Genomic DNA, 21,710 nt, shown 5'->3' on the forward strand with positions numbered 1-21,710 from the left:
GGGAAAGTGAAAAAGAACAACTGCAAGTTGCTGGAGTTTAATTATTAGATGGAATTATACATTTATTATACTAAATACTTTTGTTACTTTTATTTTGCCCAAGGGGGGGATAAATGACTTAATTCTCTTTCCATTCTTTTCCTGATTGGAATTTTTGCTCGTTGACTTTCCTGCCTATTTATCTCTTATAAAACATAGCTCAGGTGATGAAACCTTGGAGCAGAATGAACCCCTGGCGGAAATTCAGGGCTCCTGTACAAAGCAGCAAGCCATTGCTAGGAAGGCTGGAGCGAGTGTATTTGTTTAACATCCTCGATCCTGCCTTGTTGAGTCCAGTGGCATGTTATTTCCACTGGGTGGGAGCCAACGCTGAGTTCCTCCCCGTTGTGTTCAACCTTGAACATGGCTCTGCGATTATGTTTCATCCAGGGATTAGCCAAACGCAGAGGAGAAAAAACCTGAGAAGGTGTTTGGCATGGGAGCTCAGTGCTGCGTTAGCACAATCCGGTGCATTCTTGGCTAATTGGAGAACAGCAACAAACAGAAAGGGCTCTGAAGCTCACAGGCAGAGCTTCATCTTCCGTTACTGTAAATGGTTTACTTAGTGAGTGTCAAGCTTTTGGCTTTTGTTTGTTTTTTATAACCCCCGAGGAAACGCCAAATAAACAAGAAGCTCTTATTCCTCACACTGCCCTCTTCGTGATGAGGAGAAGATCTGAAAGCAAGGTGTGAGAAGAATTCTTTTCAGACTTGCCAAGTGTCATCATTTAGCCTTGAGCAAATCTTGATGATTCATTTTTCCTGTTATAAGAGGACACACTTAGCTGTCAGAAGACATGACAGTTTCCAAAAAGACTGCCAGAAAAATAAAGTTCTTTTTTTTGTACTACCCAAGATCTGGTGTCTATGGGTGGTACAAACAGCTGTAACCAGTTGGGGGTTTGGGTCCACACAGAAGTGACTCAGAAGAAAGGCCCGGCAATTTCCTTCTGAAAAATTGGTTATTGAAAATTCTGTGGGGCACAGGTCTACCCTGACACACATGGAGGTGCCATGAGTCAGAATTGACTCGATGGCATCTGGTTTACCCACTACCTGTTTTTGGCAAAAGAAGTGCAAAGGGGAATTTCCAAGTCGGGCTTGGTCTGTCCATGGCCATCCCTTCAAGTCTCCAGGGTGAAGCTGGTGGGTGGGTAGTGTCTGGGTGAGGTGAAGAACAGTGTTAAGGGCAACTTCCGAGTGACTCACCAACTCTTCGCATCAGACCCCGCCTCCCTTGTGTTGTTGCTTGTCTTGAGTTTACAGCCCTTGGTGAGGGAGATTTCAGGAAAACAAACATTTCAGGAAGAAATAAAAAAGGAGCTTGGCTTGAGAAAGGCAGTTCTCTCTGGCTGGGGAGCCTTGTGCAACAGCCTTCACTCAAGCTTTCAGAATCCTAGCCTTTTACAATCCTTCTGTGAGGCCGGAGGGGAAGCAACACTTTACCAGGTACAGAGCGGCCACCAAGTTGCTACAGAACCAGGAGCTCCCCAGGTCAAGTTTCCTATTAAAATTCTGAGGCCGTTGGTTGTATTTCAGTGGTTTGCAGTACAGCCAAGGAGTGTATGAGGTCACTAGCTCGTCCTGTAAAAACTGGATGAGGGCTATAGTACTAGGGAAAAACCAACAACCCAGAGATGTTAAGAAGATATCAGGAAAAAGGAGAAACATATTCAAGGTGAAAGCGCTGGATCTGAAGTTGTGCTCTGTAGACAGAGGCTGAAATGTAAGAGTGGAAATAGATAAGAGCATTAAGGTAGGGCTGGCCGGGAGGTTCAGATTCAACAAGACATAAGAGAATAAAAATGAGCAATGGCCATACAGTCACTTAAGTTGGGACGAAGTGTCAGAGGGTGTATAGGGTATAGCATCTTGGCAGGGATTATTTGATTCAGGGGGTTTCAACATTGGGCTGAGGAGATAAGGGGACCATGGACATGGGTCAGGTTCCATTTGGATCAGTGAGCCCATCACTGGTCCAATTACATGGCCACAAATTGCTCCCTGCTCTGGGACGAACCATTTTAAATGTACTGCATTAGCCCAAATGGGATCATCTGAGTGTCGCCTATTGGAAATGTCTCTGAATCTGATATCAGAAGACCTAGATTCTAGTCCTGATGCTGCCACTTCCTAACTCTTGGCAAACAATTTAACCCCTTTAAGTGTCTAGTTTCTTCAACTGGAAAATGTGTAGGTCGAGCATATTAAATAAGGAGAATGAGCTTTAAAATCAGAGACATCTTGTCTGTCAGATTTGGAATGAAAAATGAAGGAAAGAAAAGCCATTAGCAGAGCCCTGGTAGATTGATTGCAAATATATCTACAATTCATCACCCTCCACTATATCCACACCCTTTGCAATGTCACTTTGGAGTTCCTTGCATAAAGAAGTGGGGTCTATTTTCCCACCCCTTGGCATCATGGTTTGCTTTGGCCAATAGAATGCAGCAAAAGCGTCACTGTAGTAGTTTTGAGCCTAGGCCTCAAGAGACCTTGTGTACTTCCCCTTTCCCATGGAATCCTGCCACCTCCATGTGAACAAGCCTGGGCTAGAGGGTGAGATCACATAAAGAAGAACCAGTTGTCCTAGGCAAGGCCATCGTAAACCAGCCACAGCCACTTGACCCCCAAACAGATGATAGAGCCTAGCCAAGGTCAGCAGTACTGCCCACCTGACCACAGCCAGCCACAAATGCATGAGCAAGCCAGCTGAGACGAGAAGATCTTTGGACTCATGAGCATTACTAAATACTTATTGGCTTAAGCCACTGAGTTTTGGGGTGTTTGCTATGTGGCAACAGTTAACTTGTATAGAACTGATTAAGAATCTGGCCAAAAACTAATCAGTCAGAAGTTATCATCAAGGGTAAGGTGGACATCTTAGGTAATGGTAGCAGTGACATATGAAATTCATCACACGGCAGAGCAATATGGCCTCCAGTCCTGAGGGGCCCTTCCCTGGGCCACCCTCTTGGGTGGGAAGATGAGATGCCATGTCAAATGACGTCTTGGTCAGGTCTTAGGCAGACTTGGGGTTCAGAATAAGGTAATAACAGTGTGCAAGAGGCAGCTTCTGAAAAGAAAGCCAATTCGAGGTTTATAAAAACAATTCATTGTAACAATGAATGAATTCTTCCTGTGGAAGCTCTTAAACTAACATGCAGCACCGTAAATGTAATAGTTTGAAGGTAGAGTCCCCACTTACATTCCTGATTTATAGACTCACCAAATTAACCCGCCAAATTAATATCCTTCATGAAAAGAAGACACAAAGAAACTTCCAAGAGTGGGCTCAAATACCATGAATCATTTTCAGCGTAGCCTCAGGTGTGAGGCAGCTGGGACTTTGGTCGGGGTGAAGAAATAGATGAAGGCATGGCCCTGGGGTTAGGGTAATTAAATGGGGTGTACGGTTGTCTCCATGGAAGGTGGGTACCAGTCCAAATCACTGTCCAAGGGGATGTGGTAATCAGGGATCTGGGCTGGGTTGTCTATGCATACACCTGAGCTGCTGAACAGGGCCTAGCCGGGGCCTCTGCAGTCAGGTGGCTGGCTCCACACTGAGCTAAAAGAACAGGAAACAAGAGCATCCTTATAAGGGGGTGGGAAGGGTAGTGACAGACAAGGACTCCCAAGAAGGTAATGGCAAAAATGCAGACTCCCCTGCCACTGGCGAGAATGGGTGTCATTCCAGGCTTGGTTGGGACTGGGGCAGGGACTGAGCTAAGACTGTGGGTTGATGGCTCTCAGTTCTTTTGGAAGACTGGCTATCCTGGATGGTCAGAGAAAAGGATTTGAGCCATGAAACCATTCTGTGCAAATGGAGGACATCACTGGGTCATTAATAGTAGGGAAGCTTTTCCCAAAGGACTTGTAGAAGGAAGTGAAGCACGAGTGGGCCCATGCCCCGGAGTTAGAATCCTTTCCCCATACAATTTGGATCATTAGGATGGGTGAAGAATAGATGTGGAGGTAGAGGCAGGCTCCCATGGCTGAGGAAGACACCACCATGGGGCGGGGGGAAGGTGAAGGCTAGTGTGCCCATCTCAGACAGTTGTGAATGGATCTTAGAGGGCCCAAGGAGTCCTCCTGCTCTAAACCTCAGTGATCCCACAGTTTTATGGCTGACCTAAGGAGAACAGCAAGGCCATCCCTCATCTTGTACTTCCCCCAATGCAGAACCAACTCAGCCTCTAATTTGGATAGACGTGTGGTTCTCTCTGTAGATACTGACTCTTCAGGCTTCCAGATGAATGAGAGTTGTTCCTCCTGAAGGTATAGCTGATTGGAACTTTGAAAGTTTCCACACCAGCTATCTAGGATGAAAAGAACTTATTCTGTAGCACTTTTTCCGTAGAAGCAATGATACCCTTTATATTTTCTGCTGACTCAGCCAGCATTTAAGGTGCAGGACTCTGATATGCCCTTCAGTAGGCCGTGTCTTGATTCCTCCAGGCCCAATCCCAGGCGCTCTGTAAGCACGTACAGGGACTACGTAGGAACCAGAAAACTGCATCTTCTTAAAAAAAAAAATTTAGGGCAGAAGAATTACAAAAACACCCCTCTAGATACTTCTAGGATGATTGAGGAGCACTGGTGGGCAATGGTTAAGCACTTGGCTGCCAACCAGAAGGCTGGCAATTTGAACCCAAATAGTGGCTCAGCAGGAGGAAGACCTGGCGACCTGCTTCCATGAAGATTATCAGCCTAGAAAACCCTCTGGGGCAGCTCTGCTGTCGTGTGGGGTCACCAGGAGTCGAACCCACTTGGCAGCACCTAACAACAACAATGCAGAGGTGTTGGCAAATGATGCCCCGAGTGAACGCAGATCCCACGCCAGGCCTGGCATGGCTTGGCCAGTGAAGCCTGAGCTGGATTTTAGCCTCTCTGTGTGCCCCCTTGGGCTGGTGACTTTGTGCAGGGCACAGTCTGTACAACCCTGCCCAGTACCATGCTCTGCCTGGAACCAAGCAACCTTACACCCCGTTCTGATTAGGGCCTGTGCCCACTTAAGACAAGATAAAGTAGGATTCAGATAGGGTGACGAGGAGGTCTGAGGAGAGTTGGAGGGCAGTAATAGGGCTTGGGGAAAGCCTGAGGAAAGGCCTCGCTCATCAATATAAACTCATTTATCTGGACATTCATCCATAATAGAAGCACACAGCACTGCCCTGCAGGCTTTGAACTTCTCACCCCTTGCTAGTTAAGTGGCCAAGGGGACTCAGGTGAGCAGGAGGAGACCTTGTCTTTCTCCAGCAGCTGAAACAAGGTGGTTCTTTTCTGTGAGACAAATGTGGTTAACGAACAGATCAAGTTCTATAAAAAACACATGCAAACGGTGCGCCTTTCTATTATGCAGGCTCACAGATGACAAACCAAGTGTGTGAGACATGTCTTGTGCAGGGACATATGTGACCCCCACCGCTATGGGGGGAACTCTCAGTTCAGCGCAAACCGCATTCAAGATGAGTTTCATTTCCTTCTGGTGGATCTCTAGAGCGTGCCGGCAAATGAGTGATTCTACTGTGTCTTGCTTCTCAGCACCAGTGACATCATCACTTAATAAGTCAGGGAATCACAACCACATTTCAAAGAATCATTCAGTTTTCTCATTAAGAGTCTATAGGAATTTTTTTTTGCACAGCAAAAGCCTTGCCAAAATAGTGTTAAAAATAGATCTGGTAATACTTTTCACATTTGTAGGCAGTCGTGAAATGTTTCACAGCATGTATGTCCAGCAGATGCACGTACCTTTGGAATTAGGCACTCAATTTTAAATAGTAATACAGAATACATAGACTTGCCAAAAGGATCCTGAACAAATGAAATGAAAACCAAGCCTTAGACTTGGCTTCCCTACGGGAAGCAAAACCTGTTAGCTACTTAGTTTTCTTGTAAGAAAGAGTTTGTTAAATGCATACAGTATTTGGGGTAAAAATGCATATGTAAAATATATATGTAAAAAAGCAAATTTTTCTTAAATAATTAAATCTGGATATTTTGACGACATCAGCTCATACGGTGGTGGTGTTGAGTGCTGTGGAATTGATTTTGAATTACAGTTATCTCACGTGACAGAGTAGAGCTGCCCCACAGGGTTTTTTAGGCTGTAATTTTTATGGAAGCAGATTGCCAGGTCTTTCTTTTGCTGAGCCACTGGGTGGGTTTGAACAGCCAACCTTTTGGTTAGCAGCTGAGTGCTAAACCATTGCACCATCAGGGCTGCTTTCTCATATGGTAAATTCAAAGGCCTGAATCCTGGCTCCCAATGTATGGAATTATTTCTGAAATGGGCAGCAAGCATCCTATGCTTGTCTGACTTGCACCACTTGGGAAAGGGGCATGATTTGGACTACATTGGGAGGCGGTCAGGGTTAGAGGCAGCCCTGCAGAGAAAGTGCACTAAATCTGATAGCCTGCAAGCTTTTGGCAAGTTAAGCTCTACAAGGCCACTGAAGAGAATGAGACTCTCTCTAAAAGAAGGTAATGAGATAAAACTTAATTATAATGATTAAAAAACGTAAGTGCCACACATTAGTAACTTTATTTGGGCAGTGTCCTTAGTTCCAAATAAATCCCTGGCTTCCAGAGAAAGGACTGGAAACAACTGGCAGGGTTGGCCTCTAAGGAATTTTTCCATGGTTGGGCCAGCTTGCATTTTGGAAGTATAGGAAAAGTTCTACATGCATTTGGAGAGTGGAAACATGGGCGTTTCCTGTGTTCCTAGCTCCACTTTTTGCTAGTAGCTGGAGCTGATAACAGATGATAAGGTATTGATGGCTTTGTAAATGTAGCTTTTAATCATAACTTGGTGGCGCAGTGGTTAAGAGCTATGGCTACTAACCAAAATGTTGGCAGTTCGAATCCACCAGCCGCTCCTTGGAAACCCTATGGGACAGTTCTCCTCTGGCCTATAGGATTGCTGTGAGTTGGGATTGACTCTACGGCAATGGGTTTGGAACTTTTTTTTCCTTTTTGGTGCTTTAAGTGAAAGTTTATAGTTCAAGTTAGTTTCTCATACAAAAATTTATACACAATTGTTATATGACCCTTCTTGCTTTCCCTATAATGTGACAGCACACGCCTCCTTTCCACCCTGGATTTCCCGTGTCCATCCAACCAGTTCCTGTCCTTTTTTGCCTTGTCATCTCGCCTCCGGACAGGAGCTGCCCGTTTAGTCTTATATATCTACTTGAGCTAAGAAGCACTCTCTTCACAGGTATCCTTTTATGTCTTATATTCTAGGCTACTCTTTGAAGAGTTGGCTTCAGGAATGGTGTCAGTTCTGGGCTAACAGAGAGTCTGGGAGCCATGTCTTCTGGGGTCCCTCCAGTCTCAGTCAGACCATTAAGTCTGGCCTTTTTACTAGAATTTTTCTCCTGCTCCGTCAGGAACTCTCTGTTGTGTTCCCTGTCAGGGGGGTCATTGGTGGTAGCTGGGCACCATTTAGTTCTTCTGGTCTCAGGCTGATGAAGTCTCTGGTTTATGTAGCGCTTTCTGTCTCTTGGGCTAAAATTTTCCTTGCATCTTTGGTGTTCTTCATTCTCCTTTGCTCCAGGTGGGTTGGGACCAATTGATATATCTCAGATGGCCACTCCCTAGCTTTTAAGACCCCAGATACCACTCACCAAAATGGAATGCAAAACATTTTCTTAATAAACTTTTTTCTGCCAATTGACCTAGATGTCCCCTGAAACCACGGTCCCCAGATTCCCACCTCTGCTACTCTGTCCCTCCAAGTGTTTGGTTGTATTCAGGAAACTTCCTAGCTTTTGGTTTAGTCCAGTTGGCTGACTCTCCCTGTATTGCGTGTTGTCCTTCCCTTCAACTAAGGTAATTCTTATCTACTATCTAGTTAAGCGAATGCTCTTCTCCCTCCTTCACTCTCCACCCTTGTAACCATCAAAGAATGTTTTCTTCTGTGTTTAAACCTTTTTTTGAGTTCTTGTAACAGTGGTCTCATACAGTATTTGTCCTTTTGCAACTAATTTCACTCAGCATAATGCCTTCCAGATTCATCCATGTTATGAGATGCTTCACAGATTCATTGTTGTTCTTTATTGTTGCATAGTATTCCATTGTGTGAATATACCATAATTTGTTTATCCATTCATCTGTTGATGGGCACTGAGCTTGTTTCCATCTTTTTGCTATTATGAACAGTGCTCCAGTGAACACGGGTGTGCATATTATCTATTAGTGTGACTGCTCTTATTTCTCTAGGATATATTCCACAGGAGTAGGATAGCTGGATCATACGGTAGTTCTATTTCTAGCTTTTTAAGGAAGCACCAAATTGATTTCTAAAGTGGTTGTAACATTTAAGTGTTCCAGTCTCTCCACAACCTCTCCAATATTTATTATGTTGTGTTTTTTGGATTAAAGCCAGCCTTGTTGGGGTGAGATGGTATCTCATTTTAATTTTGATTTGCATTTCTTTAATGGATAATGATCGGGAGCATTTCCTCGTGTATCTGTGATCCATCTGAGTGTCTTCTTTGGTGAAGTGCCTGTTCATATCCTTTGCCCATTTTTAACTGGGTTATTTGTCTTTTTGTTGTTGAGGTTTTGCAGTATCTTGTAGATTTTAAAGATTAGACGCTGATGGGATTTGTCATAGCCAATTTTTTTTTTTTCCAGTCTGCAGGTTGTCTTTTTACTGTTTTGGTGAAGTCTTTGAATGACCATAAGTGTTCGATTTTTAGGAGCTCCCACTTATCTAGTTTCTCTTCTGGTGTTTGTGCATTTTAATAATGTTTTGTGTTCTGTTTATGCCATGTATTAGGGGTCCTAGCATTGTCCCTATTTTTTCTTTCATGATCTTTATCGTTTCAGATTTTATATTTAGGTCTTTGATCCATTTTGAGTTAGTTTTTGTGCATGGTGTGAGGTATGGGTCTTGTTCCATTTTTTTGCAGATGGATATTCAGTTATGCCAGCACCATTTGTTAAAGAGACCATCTTTTCCCCAGTTAACGGACTTTGGGCCTTTTTAAAATATCAGCTGCTCATACGTGGATGGATTTACGTCTGGATTCTCAATTCTGTTCCATTGGTTTATGTATCTGTTGTTGTACCAGTACTGGGCTGTTTTGACTACGTAAAAAACAAAAAAACCCAGTGGTATAATATGTTCTAAAATCAGGCATTCAACTGTGTGGATCATAACAAGTTATGGATAACATTGCGAAGAATGGGAATTCCAGAACACTTAATTGGGCTCATGAGGAACCTTTACATAGATCAAGAGGCAGTTGTTCAGACAGAATAAGGGGATACTGATTGGCTTAAAGTCAGGAAAAGTGTCCGTCAGGGTTGTATTCTTTCGCCATACCTATTCAATCTGTATGCTGAGTAAACAATACGAGAAGCTGGACTATATGAAGAAGAATGGGACATCGGGATTGGAGGAAGACTCATTAACAACCTGTGTTATGCAGTGACACAACCTTGCTTGCTGAAAGTGAAGAGAACTTGAAGCACTTACTAATGAAGATCAAAGACCACAGCCTTCGGTATGGATTCCACCCTCAACATAAAGAAAACAAAAATCCTCACAGTTGGACCAATGAGCAATATCATGATAAATGGAGAAAAGATTGAAGTCAAGGATTTCATTTTACTTGGATCCACAATCAACAGCCACGGAAGCAGCAGTCAAGAAATAAAAAGATGCATTGCATTGGGTAAATCTGCTGCAAAGGACCTCTTTAAAGTGTTGAAGAGCCAAGATGTCACCTTGAAGACTAAGGTGTGCCTGACCCAAGCCATGGTATTTTCAATTGCATCATTTGCATGTGAAAGCTGGACAATGAATAAGGAAGACCGAAGAAGAATTGACGCCTTCGAATTGTGGTGTTGGTGAAGAATATTGAATATGCCACGGACTGCCAAAAAAAATGAACAAATCTGTCTTGGAAGAAGTACAACCAGAATGCTCCTTAGAAGCAAGGATGGCAAGACTGCATCTTACGTACTTTGGACATGTCGAGAGGAGGGATCAGTCCCTGGAGAAGCACATCATGCCTGGCAGAATACAGGGTCAGCACAAAAGAGGAAGACCCTCAGTGAGGTGGATTGACATAGTGGCTGCAACAATGAGCTCAAGCATAACAACGATTGTAAGGATAGCTCAGGGCCGGGCAGTGTTTCGTTCTGCTGTGCATAGGGTCTCTATGAGTTGGAGCCGACTCGACGGCACCTAACAACAACAAAATCAGGTAGTGTCAGGCCTCCCACTTTGTTCTTCTTCAGTAATGCTTTACTTATTTGGGGACTCTTCCCTTTCCATATGAAGTTGGTGATTTGTTTCTCCATCTCATTAAAAAATGCCACTGGAGCTTGGATTTGGATTGCACTGTATCTGTAGATCGCTTTGGGTAGAATAGACATTTTCACAATGTTGAGCTTCCCATCCATGAGTAAGGTATATTTTTCCACTTATGTGGGTCTCTTTTGGTTTCTTGCAGTAGTATCTTGTACTTTGGAATACTCCCAAACACATATAGGTCTTTTACGTCTCTGGTTAGATTTATTCCTAACTATTTTATTTTCTTGGGGGCTATTGATTTGGTGGTTTCCTCTTCAATGTTCTTTTTGTTGGTGTAGAGGAATCCAAGTGATTTTTGTAAGTTTATATTGTATCCTGATGCTTTGCTTTTCTTGTGGATTCTTTGGGGTTTTCTGTATATTAGATCGTATGTTTTCAAATAGAGATTCTTTTACTTCTTCCTTACCAGTTTGGATGCCCTTTATTTCTTCTTCTAGCCTAATTGCTCTGGCTAGGACCTCCAGCAGAATGTTGAATAAGAGTGGTGCTAAAGGGCATCCTTGTCTGGTTCCCGTTCTCAAGGAGAATGCTTTCAGACCTTCTCCATTTAGGATGATGTTGGCTGTTGGCTTTGTATAGATGCCTTTTATTATGTTGAGGAATTTCCCTTCTACTCCTATTTTGCTGAGAGTTTTTTATCATGAATGGGTGAAAGACTTTGTCAAATGCCTTTTCTGCATCAGTCAATAAGATCATGTAGTTCTTGTCTTTTATTTAAGTGATGGATTACATTGATTGTTTTTCTAACGTTGAACCATCCCTGCATACCTGGTATGAATCCCACTTGGTTATGGAGAATTGTTTTTTTGATATGTTGTTGAATTCTGTTGGCTAGAATTTTGTTGAGGATTTTTGCATCTATGTTCATGAGGGATATTGGTCTGTCATTTTCTTTTTTTGTGGTGTCTTTACTTGGTTTTGGTACCAGGGTTATGCTAGCTTCATAGAATGAGTTTGGGAGTATTCCATCCTTTTCTATCTTCTGAAATGTCTTTGGTAGTAGTGGTGTTAACTCTTCTCTGAAAGTTTGTTAGAATTCTCCAGTGAAACTGTCAGGGCCAGGGCTACTTTTTTGTTGGGAGTTTTTTAATTACCTTTTCAATCTCTTCTTTTGTTATAGGTTTATTTAGTTGTTCTACCTTTGTTGGTGTTAGTTTAGGTAGGTGGTGTGTTTCTGGAAATTTGTCCATTTCCTCTAGGTTTTCAAATGTGTTAGAGTACAATTTTTCATAGTATCCTGGTTCTTTTAATTACAGTAGGGTCTGTTGTGGCATTGCCCATCTCATTTCTTAATAGAGTTATTTGCTTCCTTTCCTGTTTTTCTTTTGTCAGTTTGGCCAATGGTTTATTGATTTGTTGATTTTTTCAGAGGACCAGCTTTTCTGTACTCTATTTAATTTTGCTCTAATTTTTGTTATTTGCTTTCTTCTGGTGCCCGAGGGCTTCTTTTGCTATTTGTTCAAGTTGTAGGGTTAATTTTTGATTTTGGCCCTTCTTTTTAGATGTGTGCATTTATTGCTATAAATTGACCTCCGAGCACTGCTTTTGCTGTGTCCCACAGGTTCTGGTAGGATGTGTTTTCATCCTCATTTGATTCTGTGAATTTCTTTATTCTGTCCTTAATTTCTTCTATAACCCTGTAGTTTTTGAGCAAGGTGTTGTTCAGTTTCCATGTGATTGATTTTCTTTTCCTTGCTTTTTCTGTTATTGATTTCTACTTTTATGGGTTAATGGTCAGACAAGATGTTTTGAAATATTTTGATAATTTGGATTCTGTTAAGGATTGCTTTATGGCATAATATGTGGTCTATTCTGGAGAATGTTCCATGTGCGCTAGAAAAGAAGTATACTTGGCTGCTGTTGGGTGGAGTGTTCTGTATAGGTCTGTGAGGTCAAGTTGGTTGATTATGGTATTTAAATCTTCCGTGTCTTTATTGAGCTTCTTTCTGGATGTCCTGTCCTTCACCAAAAATAGTGTACTGAATTCTCCTACTATTATTGTGGAGCTGTCTATTTCTCTTTTCAATGCTGTTGGAGTTTGTTTTATGTATTTTGGAGCCCTCTCACTGGGTTGGTAAATATTCTTTATAGTTATGTTCTCCCGGTGTATTGAGTCTTTAGTCATTATATAGTGTCCTTTCTTATCCTTTGTGGTAGATTTTACTTTAAAGTCTATTTTGTTGGAGATTTATATTGCCACTCCTGCTCTTTTTCGATTGTTGTTTGCTTGATTTATTTTTTTCCATCCTTTGAGTTTTAGTTTGTTTGCATCTTTAAGTCTAAGGTGTGTCTCTTGTAGGCGGCATATAGACGGATCATGTTTTCTTATCCATTCTGTCACTCTCTGTCTCTTTATTAGTGCATTTAGTTCATTTACATTCAGAGTAATTATTGATAGGTATAAAAAAAAATTTTTTTTTTTTAATGAATTTAGTGCTGTCATTCTGATGTCTTTTTTGTGTGTGTGTTGTTGACAGTTTGTTCCCCTTAGTTTTCTGTGCTGAGTGGTTTTTCTTTATGCATTTTCTTTTCATCTTTTCTCTTGTTGCTTTTATATTTGCTGAGCCTTTATGCTTTTCTTGTGTTTTATTTTGATCTGTCGGATTGTTAGTTTCCTTTTTGGTTACCTCAATATTTACCCCTATTTTTCTAAGTTTAAACCAATCTTTTATTTCTCTATATCACCTTGACTTCCTCTCCATATAAAAGGTCTATGACTACATTTTTTAGTCCCTCTTTTTTCTTTTAACATTGTCATCTTTTACATGATAATACCTGTTTCCCTATTTTCAGTGTTTTAGCTTTGGTTTATTTTTGTGACTTCCCTATCAGGGTTGATATGTGGTTGCTGTGTCCAGTGTTCTAGTCTCGGATTGTTATCTGATGTTATTGATTTTCTATCTGGTGGACTTCTTTTAGTATTTCTTGTAATTTTGGTTTGGGTTTTGGAAATCCCTAAACTTCTGTTTATCTGGAAATGCCCTAATTTTGCCATCGTATTTGAGACAGTTTTGCTGTATATAAAATTCTTGGCTGACAATTTTTTTCCTTCAAGACTTTATATATATCACCCCATTGCCTTCTTGCCTGTATGGTTTCCGCTGAGTAGTCTGAGCTTAGTCTTATGGACACTCCTTCATAGACGACTTTTCGTTTATCCCTAGCCGCTATTAAAATTCTTTACCTTGGGTTTTGGCAAGTTTGATTATATTATGTCTTGATGATCTTCTTTTGGGATGTACCTTGTGTGGGGTTTGATGAGCATCTTGGAGAGGTATCTTCTCATCTTTCAGGATGTCAGGGAAGTTTTCTGCCAACAAACCTTCAACAATTCTCTTTGTATTTTCTGTTATCCACTCCGTTCTGGTACTCTAATTACTCATAGGTTATTCCTCTTGATAGAATCCCACATAATTCTTAGGGTTTCTTCCTTTTTTTCTGATTTTTCCTCAAATAAGTTGGTGTTAAGTGCTTTATCTTCAATCTCACTAATTCTGACTTCCACTGCCTCAATTCTGCTACTATGAATTTCTATTGAGTTGTCTAATTCTGAAATTTTATTGTTAATCTTCTGAATTTGTTTGCTCTCTCTCTACAGATTCTTGCAGCCTGGTATATTTGTCATTATGCTCTTCTATAATCTTCTTAATTTCTTCTGTTGCTTTGTTCGTGTGTTTCTTTCTTGTTCTGTATTTTGCTTGATCTCTTGAAGAGCTCTGTATATTAATCTTTTGTATTCTACCTTCGAGTCGTTATCAACTCAACAGCACTGGGTTTGTTTTTTTGGTATCTTACCTTCGGTAACTCCAAGAAATTTTCTTCCTCTGGAAGATTTCTTGATTCTGTGTTTTGGGAGCTTCCTGAGGCCAAGATGGTCTGCCTTTTTAAGTGATTCGATATTGACTGTTGTCTCTGAGCCATCAATGAGTTATTATATTTATTTATGTTTGCTTACTGTTGTCCTAGCTTCTTATTTTGTTTTGATATGCCCAAATAGGCTCCTTGTGTGAGCTAGTTTGATTATTGGCACCTTTGAAGCTCTAACGTTCTGTCACCAGGAGGTTAGATCTGTTACTAGGTATGTGAGCTCAGGAGTCCATTTACTTTTCTTGTATGGATTCAACTCAGGTGTCCAGGTAGTTGGCCACCAAGTGTGTGGTGCAGACTCTCATCTACAGTCCTACACAGGTGGGGGTGATTGGAGTAGGTACGGGTATCTGGCTGCAGTAGGGGGTCACATGCTGATCAAGGCAGGGGGCTGACTGCTGCCCTTGAGTGTCTGGGAGGACAGTGAGTCCCTGTACTCTAGAGTGCATAGGTGGGTGGGTTTTGCAGCTGGACTACAGGCACCCAATGCTGCTGGCTGTAAGGATTGGGAGGCACCACTTATTCTTGGACCCCTGTTGCGGGTGGCTAGGTGGCATAGGTGGAGCCACCAGTCTTCAGGCCCCTGATGTGGGTAGGTGTGGAACCTGCTTAATGGGCAGAGCAGTGTCAAACGTCACGAACCTATCACTCCACCATATAGCCAATACATTTGAAGTTAGGCTTCAGGTATATACCCTGTTGTACTGTGCTAATGAGGGCGTACACTGTTGTAATGGGCTCACACAGGTCTATGCAGGGGTGAAAGGCATTCAAAGTCCACGGACCCCTTACGCCTGTGCCTATGCAAAGGAGTTATGCCTTCCCTGAGTTCCCAGCTTAGGGGAGCTGGCAGGCTATTTTTCCCCGTTTGTTAATTTATTCCCTCTCCAAGGCTGGGAGAATGGCTCAAAGGTGTATGAGGGGTCCTACTTCCAGCCCAGGGGATGTGGCAATTGCTGAAGCCAGCCCCAGGCCTGGTGCAGAGCGGGGAGGAGGCAGGTAAATGAGAGAGAAGTTCTTCCCAAACTGAGTGCTTTTTGGTCTGTGCGGTAGGTTAGATGTATGTACTTATCTTTTGCTGAGTGAATGCCACTTTTCACTTGTTCTGGAGGCTTTAGTAGGCTCTCTGCCACTTGGTCTCTCCTGATATGGAAAACATGTCCTGAATGCCACTGGTTGCCTCACTGCTCACACCAGCCAATCTGGCCTCAGAGTTCTGGTTCCTGCCAGGTCAGGTCTGGCAACTCCTCGCTGCTTCTGAACTGTCTCTCCCTCCCCCTGCCACTTAGTCTGATTCCTCAACTTTGCCTTGATGTTCAGGGGTCCTAGGTTGTCATATATATGTTCGATTCACTTGTTTTTTCGGGTGTTTATTGTAAAGAGGGACCACAAGAAGCATCTGACTACTCCGCCATCTTGGCCCCATCCCCTGGGTTTGGAACATTTTAACCTCTAGAAGTACATCTTTAAATGAAAGTTTTCTTGCTCTTGTGGCAATCATATAGATGGATATTAACCTTCTTCTTCCCCCAGGCTCTAAAACTTATTTGAACCAAAATGTTTAAGTCAGGAGTTTCATGTAGACACAGCTTAAATGAGTCACCAAGAATTTTACTGGTTAAAGTAGGCATTTTTTTTTTCCTAGTAGACATAATAACATAACAGTAATAAAAATGTAATATTCAAGCAATTGCTGTAATGTAATTATAGTTTGGTCATAAAGTAAGAGTAGAGTTCTGGGATGGCTGTTTTTTTTTGTGTGTGTGTATTTTAACATCTGCATGGAGTCTTCGAGGTGCCTGTCAAGTCTCCCTGGAATGCTCATGCAGTTCTTTCAGAATCAGGTGGCCGTGAGCCCAGCCGAGCCAGCACTATCTAGATGGGATGCTCACCGGATCTGCTCTCTCTGGGCACCAGCATCCTGCCTGCCTCAGATTCTGAACCATCACAATAACTGAAAATGGTGTTTTTGATCTTATATGGACAACAAAGATAGAGTCCCTGAGTGGCACAAACATTTAAACACTTAACTGTTAATCAAAAGGTTGGCAGTTTGAACTCACCCAGAGGTGCCTTGGAAGAAAGGCCTGGTGATCTGCTTCCAAAGGGTCGCAGCCTTGAAAACCCTATGGAGTACATTTCTACTCTGCAACACATGGGGCTGCCATGAATTGGAATTGACGGTAACTGGTTCATTTTTTTTTTTTTTTTTAATAGACAACAAAAGGGGAAATAAGAAAGCCAGAATCCTCACTAGGGAAGAGACTAGACAGAGTTCCAGACAGAGTTCAGGTGCCATCCAGGAGTGGCGGTCTCTTTGCCCACACTAAGGATTAATTTTCCTCTCATCTAAGCACTTGGAGCTCTGTTCCTATATGACTCTGCTGGGCTGCAGTGTTAGCCTGTTCTGGCTTCTGGAGGGAAGAAAAATTTCCAGACTGAGTTTGAACTGAATGAATAAAGGGAACTGTCTTAGGCATTTGACCAAAGTACGTTTTATCAAAGGAACTGCCATCACTGGAGATATTCTTTGAACTGTTATAAATGAATTTTTCCCCCTCCGTGTTTCTTATTTAATGCACAGACTGCAGAAAGATGAGACTTAAGCAAAAGAATCATTTGTGAACCAAAACTAACAAAAATTTTAGTTAACAATATTTATAATAGATAATTAAAAGAACACCAGGTCTTTTTCTTTGTTACTACTTTTCCTTTGTAATTAATAAGTAATTTGTGGGTAGAAACTTGGAGACTATGTATATATCCACTCTTCATCAGTGTTTCCCTTGATTGATAAATTTTTTAATGCCATGGCTCCTTCAATATTTATTAGTGACATTCTACTGCAAAGAAGAATTTTCCTTTCTTTACTTATTTATATTATATGGACTCATGGATATTTATTTTATTCTAAGGGTAATAACCCACTTCCATCATTATATATTTTGATGCTGAAGTTGTCCCATTTTGGCCAGTGGGTGCCTCTTCAAGATCCCATTTTTGACATGTCCCCATGGTTCTCTGAGCCATTCCTTACTTTCTGATGCAGTAAGATGTTCCAGGCTCATTTTTCCAGGCATCTTTCCCTGCCCAGGTGCTGGAATCAGCCATTGCTTCAAGGAGCCCTTGATACCAGTGGAGAATCTTTAGAAACTAAGATCTGGGGGCTAGTTGTGAAAGAGCATCATTTTTTAAATGTTTAAATTCATTTTCAGTGTGAGGGACAAGTTTTAGAAGAATCTAGTGTGCTTATAAAGAGCTTAGCTTGTACCTGAGGTGAAGGCTGCCTCTGTCTTCAAAGAGCTAGAAATCTAAGAGGAAATCAGCTCCTTTTCCCTGAATAATACAGCTATGTCACTCGGTATGCCAATTACAGTCTTAGCAAATTCATAGATCCTTACGCTTTCTCCCTCTAAACAAATATGGTTCTTTAAAGCATGTTCTCACACTCTTAATGGATAGCTCCTGATATCTGTTAACCTGTGGTTCAATCATACATCAACATCATACAGTATTCCACAAACTTCACTTCTTGCCAATATCTGTGATTTTCCATATCCACTATCTCTGAATCCTCTTTTGTGGATTTAATCACATGCCTACAAAGACCAGACATGAATGCAGTGTGTTTGTGCTTTACCTTTATTCTAAGAGTCTTATTCTAAGCTTTATTGTAAGCCTGGTGGTCTTATTTTCTATGATGGTACTGCCAAGCTGAGGTTTTGGGGAACGTGAGAGAGCCAGCTACACTGAACTAAGGGGTGGCCAATAGTGGCCAGAGCAAGGCTGGACCTACAGGATTTCTTCTTTCTTTAACATCTTTGAGTGAAGTCAAGCAAATGAAAAGCTTATGATTTGACTGATCCAGGAGAGTTTTGAGATTTCAGTTGGCATCCACTCTCTTACTGCTTGAAGAATGTTATTTTTTCCCCCTAAACTTCTTTTTCATTAATCCTGTATTGAGCTGTCTAACCTGGTAGTTGAGCAGGCTGCTTCTGTTGCAATTAGCAGATATTTCCGTAAGTGTTGAGTGGGGAAGGGGATGGAGGAGGCATAATTTCTAAACTATTGACCTGAGGGACTCGTATGAAGGTGTGCCTGACATGAGTGTAATACAACTGACTCTGAAAAAGCTCTAGTATATATGGTAAGTTATAGTTGGCTCTGATGATTTATGCTAATCAGAACAGACTATGAGGGAAACATAAAATATTTCTAACCTTACATTTTAGGCACTCAATATACATGAGGCTCAATGTTCTTACTTGAAAAATAAATATTTAGGGCACTGAGACTCTCCAGAGGAATCAAGTCATTTACTATCCTGTGTTGGCCCACATATACCATGTTTAAGAGTTGAAAATGCTTTGATATCTCAGCTGGAAGGTACTGTGTGAAGCTCCCATTTGAAAACTCTCCCTACCATTACATGAAGTGACTTTCCTTTCCACCAACAATTTGAAGGGGAAATGTCAAAGACAAGACTTCAGTAGTCAAAATAGTTCATTGTTCAAGTATTGACAGGCTGGTTGCCTAACCGGAAAATGCAGAATTAAACCAAGAAAGCTTATTTGAGAGCACATCTGTCACAATCTATGATACGTATGACAAGGAAGTAAACAGGAAGTACTGAATTGGCTTGGTTTACTCCTACAGGCACGGAGAGAATAAAATCAGTGTTTACCAAATGGAAAAGCACAGAGCTGGTACAGAGAGAAATGCTATTTTCATGCTTCTAAAAAGGTATTACAAATAACATGAAGTTCTAAACCTACAATTAAAAACTATTTTTAAAAAGTTTTGATTAGGGTCCTTTCACAAAAATAGACACTCAGGCTGAAATACATTCTTAATGGTCTGACTTCTGCTTATACTGGCTTTTGCCGAATGCGTACTCTAGAAATGCTCTTCTTAAATAACAGCTTCCAGAGTAAAAAGTGTGCCTTAAAGTCATCCAGCAGAAGTTCATTGCTCCCACTTAATAGATGAGGAATCTAAGGTCCCAAAGTTAAAGGAATTTTTCAAATGCCACCAGCCAGTTAGGGGCAGGGAGAACTTAGGACCCAAGTTACTCATCGGCAAGAGTTATGGATAGATTGAGTTTCTTAGTGCCAGACCCAAGGATGACACAAATCTTGTGGTGAAGGAGTCAATTGCATTGTTGGTGTAGTTTTGACCAGAAGCCAAAAGATTGGTCCTAGGGGTCCCAGTTGTGTAGACTCTCCCTCCCTCCTTCAGAATTTCTGAACAAAATCTTTTCCTTCTTTTGGTGTCAATAATCTCAACTGAAAAATGAGGTGATTTGCAATCCTAACATTACGAATCTGAGAAAAGAAAGGCCTGAGAAAGGTAACACAATCTGGAAAAATAAAGAATAAATCAATGGGAATGAAAATAGATTCTTTTGGATGAGAGTAATTCATAATATTAAATAACCTAGTAGGGTTGTCTGAGGTCAACTAAACTTTAATAACCCAGATACCAGACCAACATCTACACTCAAGCAAGAGATAGTCAAAAGAAGAATAGAAAAAGTACATGACTAGGCAACAGAGAACAAAACATGTACCCTATGCCCAGTGTCTTGGTAATCTAGTGCTGCTATAACAGAAACACCATAAGTGGATGGCTTCAACAAACAGAAGCTGATTTCTCACAGGCTAGCTGACTGGATGTCCAAATTCAGGGTGTCAGCTCCAGGGGAAGGCTTTCTCTCTCTGTCTTCTCCAGAGGGGGGTACCTATCATCAATCTTCCCCTGGACCAGAAGACTCTATGGAGGGAACTTGAGTCCAAAGGACATGTTCTTTTCCTGGCACTACTACTACAATACTACTGGTATGAGGTCCCTCTGTCTCTCTGCTCACTTCTTTCTTTTATATCTCAAAAGAGATTGGCTTAAATTGTAGATTAATTTTGTAGATTGAGTCTACATAACTGCCACTAATCCCATCTCATTAACATCATAAGGATAGGATTTACAACACATAGGAAAATCACATCAGATGCCAAAATGGACAGTGTGGACAATGACACAATACTGGGACTCATGACCTAGCCAAGCTGACAGATATTTCAGGCGGACATAATTCAATCCATAACATTCCACCCTTTGGACCCACAAAATTCATGTCCTTGCCACATGTAAAACATGTTCACCCCATCATATCATTGCAAAAGTCTCAACTCAACTTCAAGTCCAAAATCCAAAAAATTTATCTTCATCTGTGAAATCTAGAATACAAGTTATCCGCTACCAAAGCACAATGGTGGAACAGGCACAAGGTAGACACTTCCATTACAAATGGGAGAAACTGGAGGGAAAGAAGGGATAACAGACACCAAGAAAGTCAGCAGAACATATTACATTAGCCCTCAAGTCTTTGAAAATAATCCTCTGTTCTCTGAGACCATCTACACAATGGCCCTGCCCTCTAGACTCAAGGTATTGACCACACTCTCTGGATTTTGAGCGGAGGCCCCTTGGCCCTGGGCTTCAGGTCCACCTTCCAGGCCCACTGGAACAGCAACTCTGCCCCCTCAGCTTTAGGCACCCTATTCTCCTAGTCCATCTGAGTGGCAACTCCACCCTTAGAAACTCCAAAGGCCATGGCTCCACCCTCTGAGGCTAAGGCAGCTCTGCTTTCTGTGTTCTCCATCTCCTCAGCTTCTCCTTCCTGGTTCCTTGGCCTCTTGCTCCCCCAGACCTCACTGCCTGAGTCTGCCCTGCCGGGGTAAGTGTTCCAAATCTCTTTAGCTTCACTGATAAGTGCCTGGAAGGACCCCACTCTGCCAGTAAACTTCAGTCAGAAGGCACTCAGCTCTCTTGCTCTGTGGGCTGGCAAGCCTAGGTCCACAGGTTAAGTGCCCGGAGGCACCCCACTCCACCAGGAAGCCTCCTGCACAAATGCACTCAGCTCTGTCACTCCACTCCATAGGTCAGCTCTGGTTCTTTCTTGTGCTGGTCTCTTGGGTCTGCTGCTGCCAGGTCTCTGCTGCTTCTTCTCACCATCTACATCATCTCCAGTGTAACAGCTTTATTTCCTTCTGAGTCCTCTATTCATTCAGTTTCCAAACTGCTTCCACATTTTAGGTATCTGTTAGAGCAGCACCCCACTCTTTGTACCAAATTCTGTCTTGGTTATCTAGTGCTGCTATAACAGAAATACCACAAGTGGGTGGCTTCAACAAACAGAAGTTTATTGTCTCACAGCCTAGTAGGCTAGAAGCCCAAATTCAGGGCATCAGCTTCAGGGGAAGGCTTTCTCTCTCTGACTGCTCCAGAGAAAGGTCCCTGTCAACAATCTTCCCCTGGACCAGAAGCCTCTCCGTTCAGGGACCCTGGGTCCAAATGACATGCTCGTCTCCTGGCACTATTTTCTTGGTGGTATGAGGTCCCCCTGTGTCTCTGGATGCATTTCTCTTTTATATCTCCAAAGAGATTGGCTTAAATTGTAGATTAATCTTGTAGA

Source organism: Loxodonta africana, chromosome 1 (assembly GCF_030014295.1).
Source record: "Loxodonta africana isolate mLoxAfr1 chromosome 1, mLoxAfr1.hap2, whole genome shotgun sequence".
NCBI classification, from domain to species: Eukaryota; Metazoa; Chordata; class Mammalia; order Proboscidea; family Elephantidae; genus Loxodonta; species Loxodonta africana.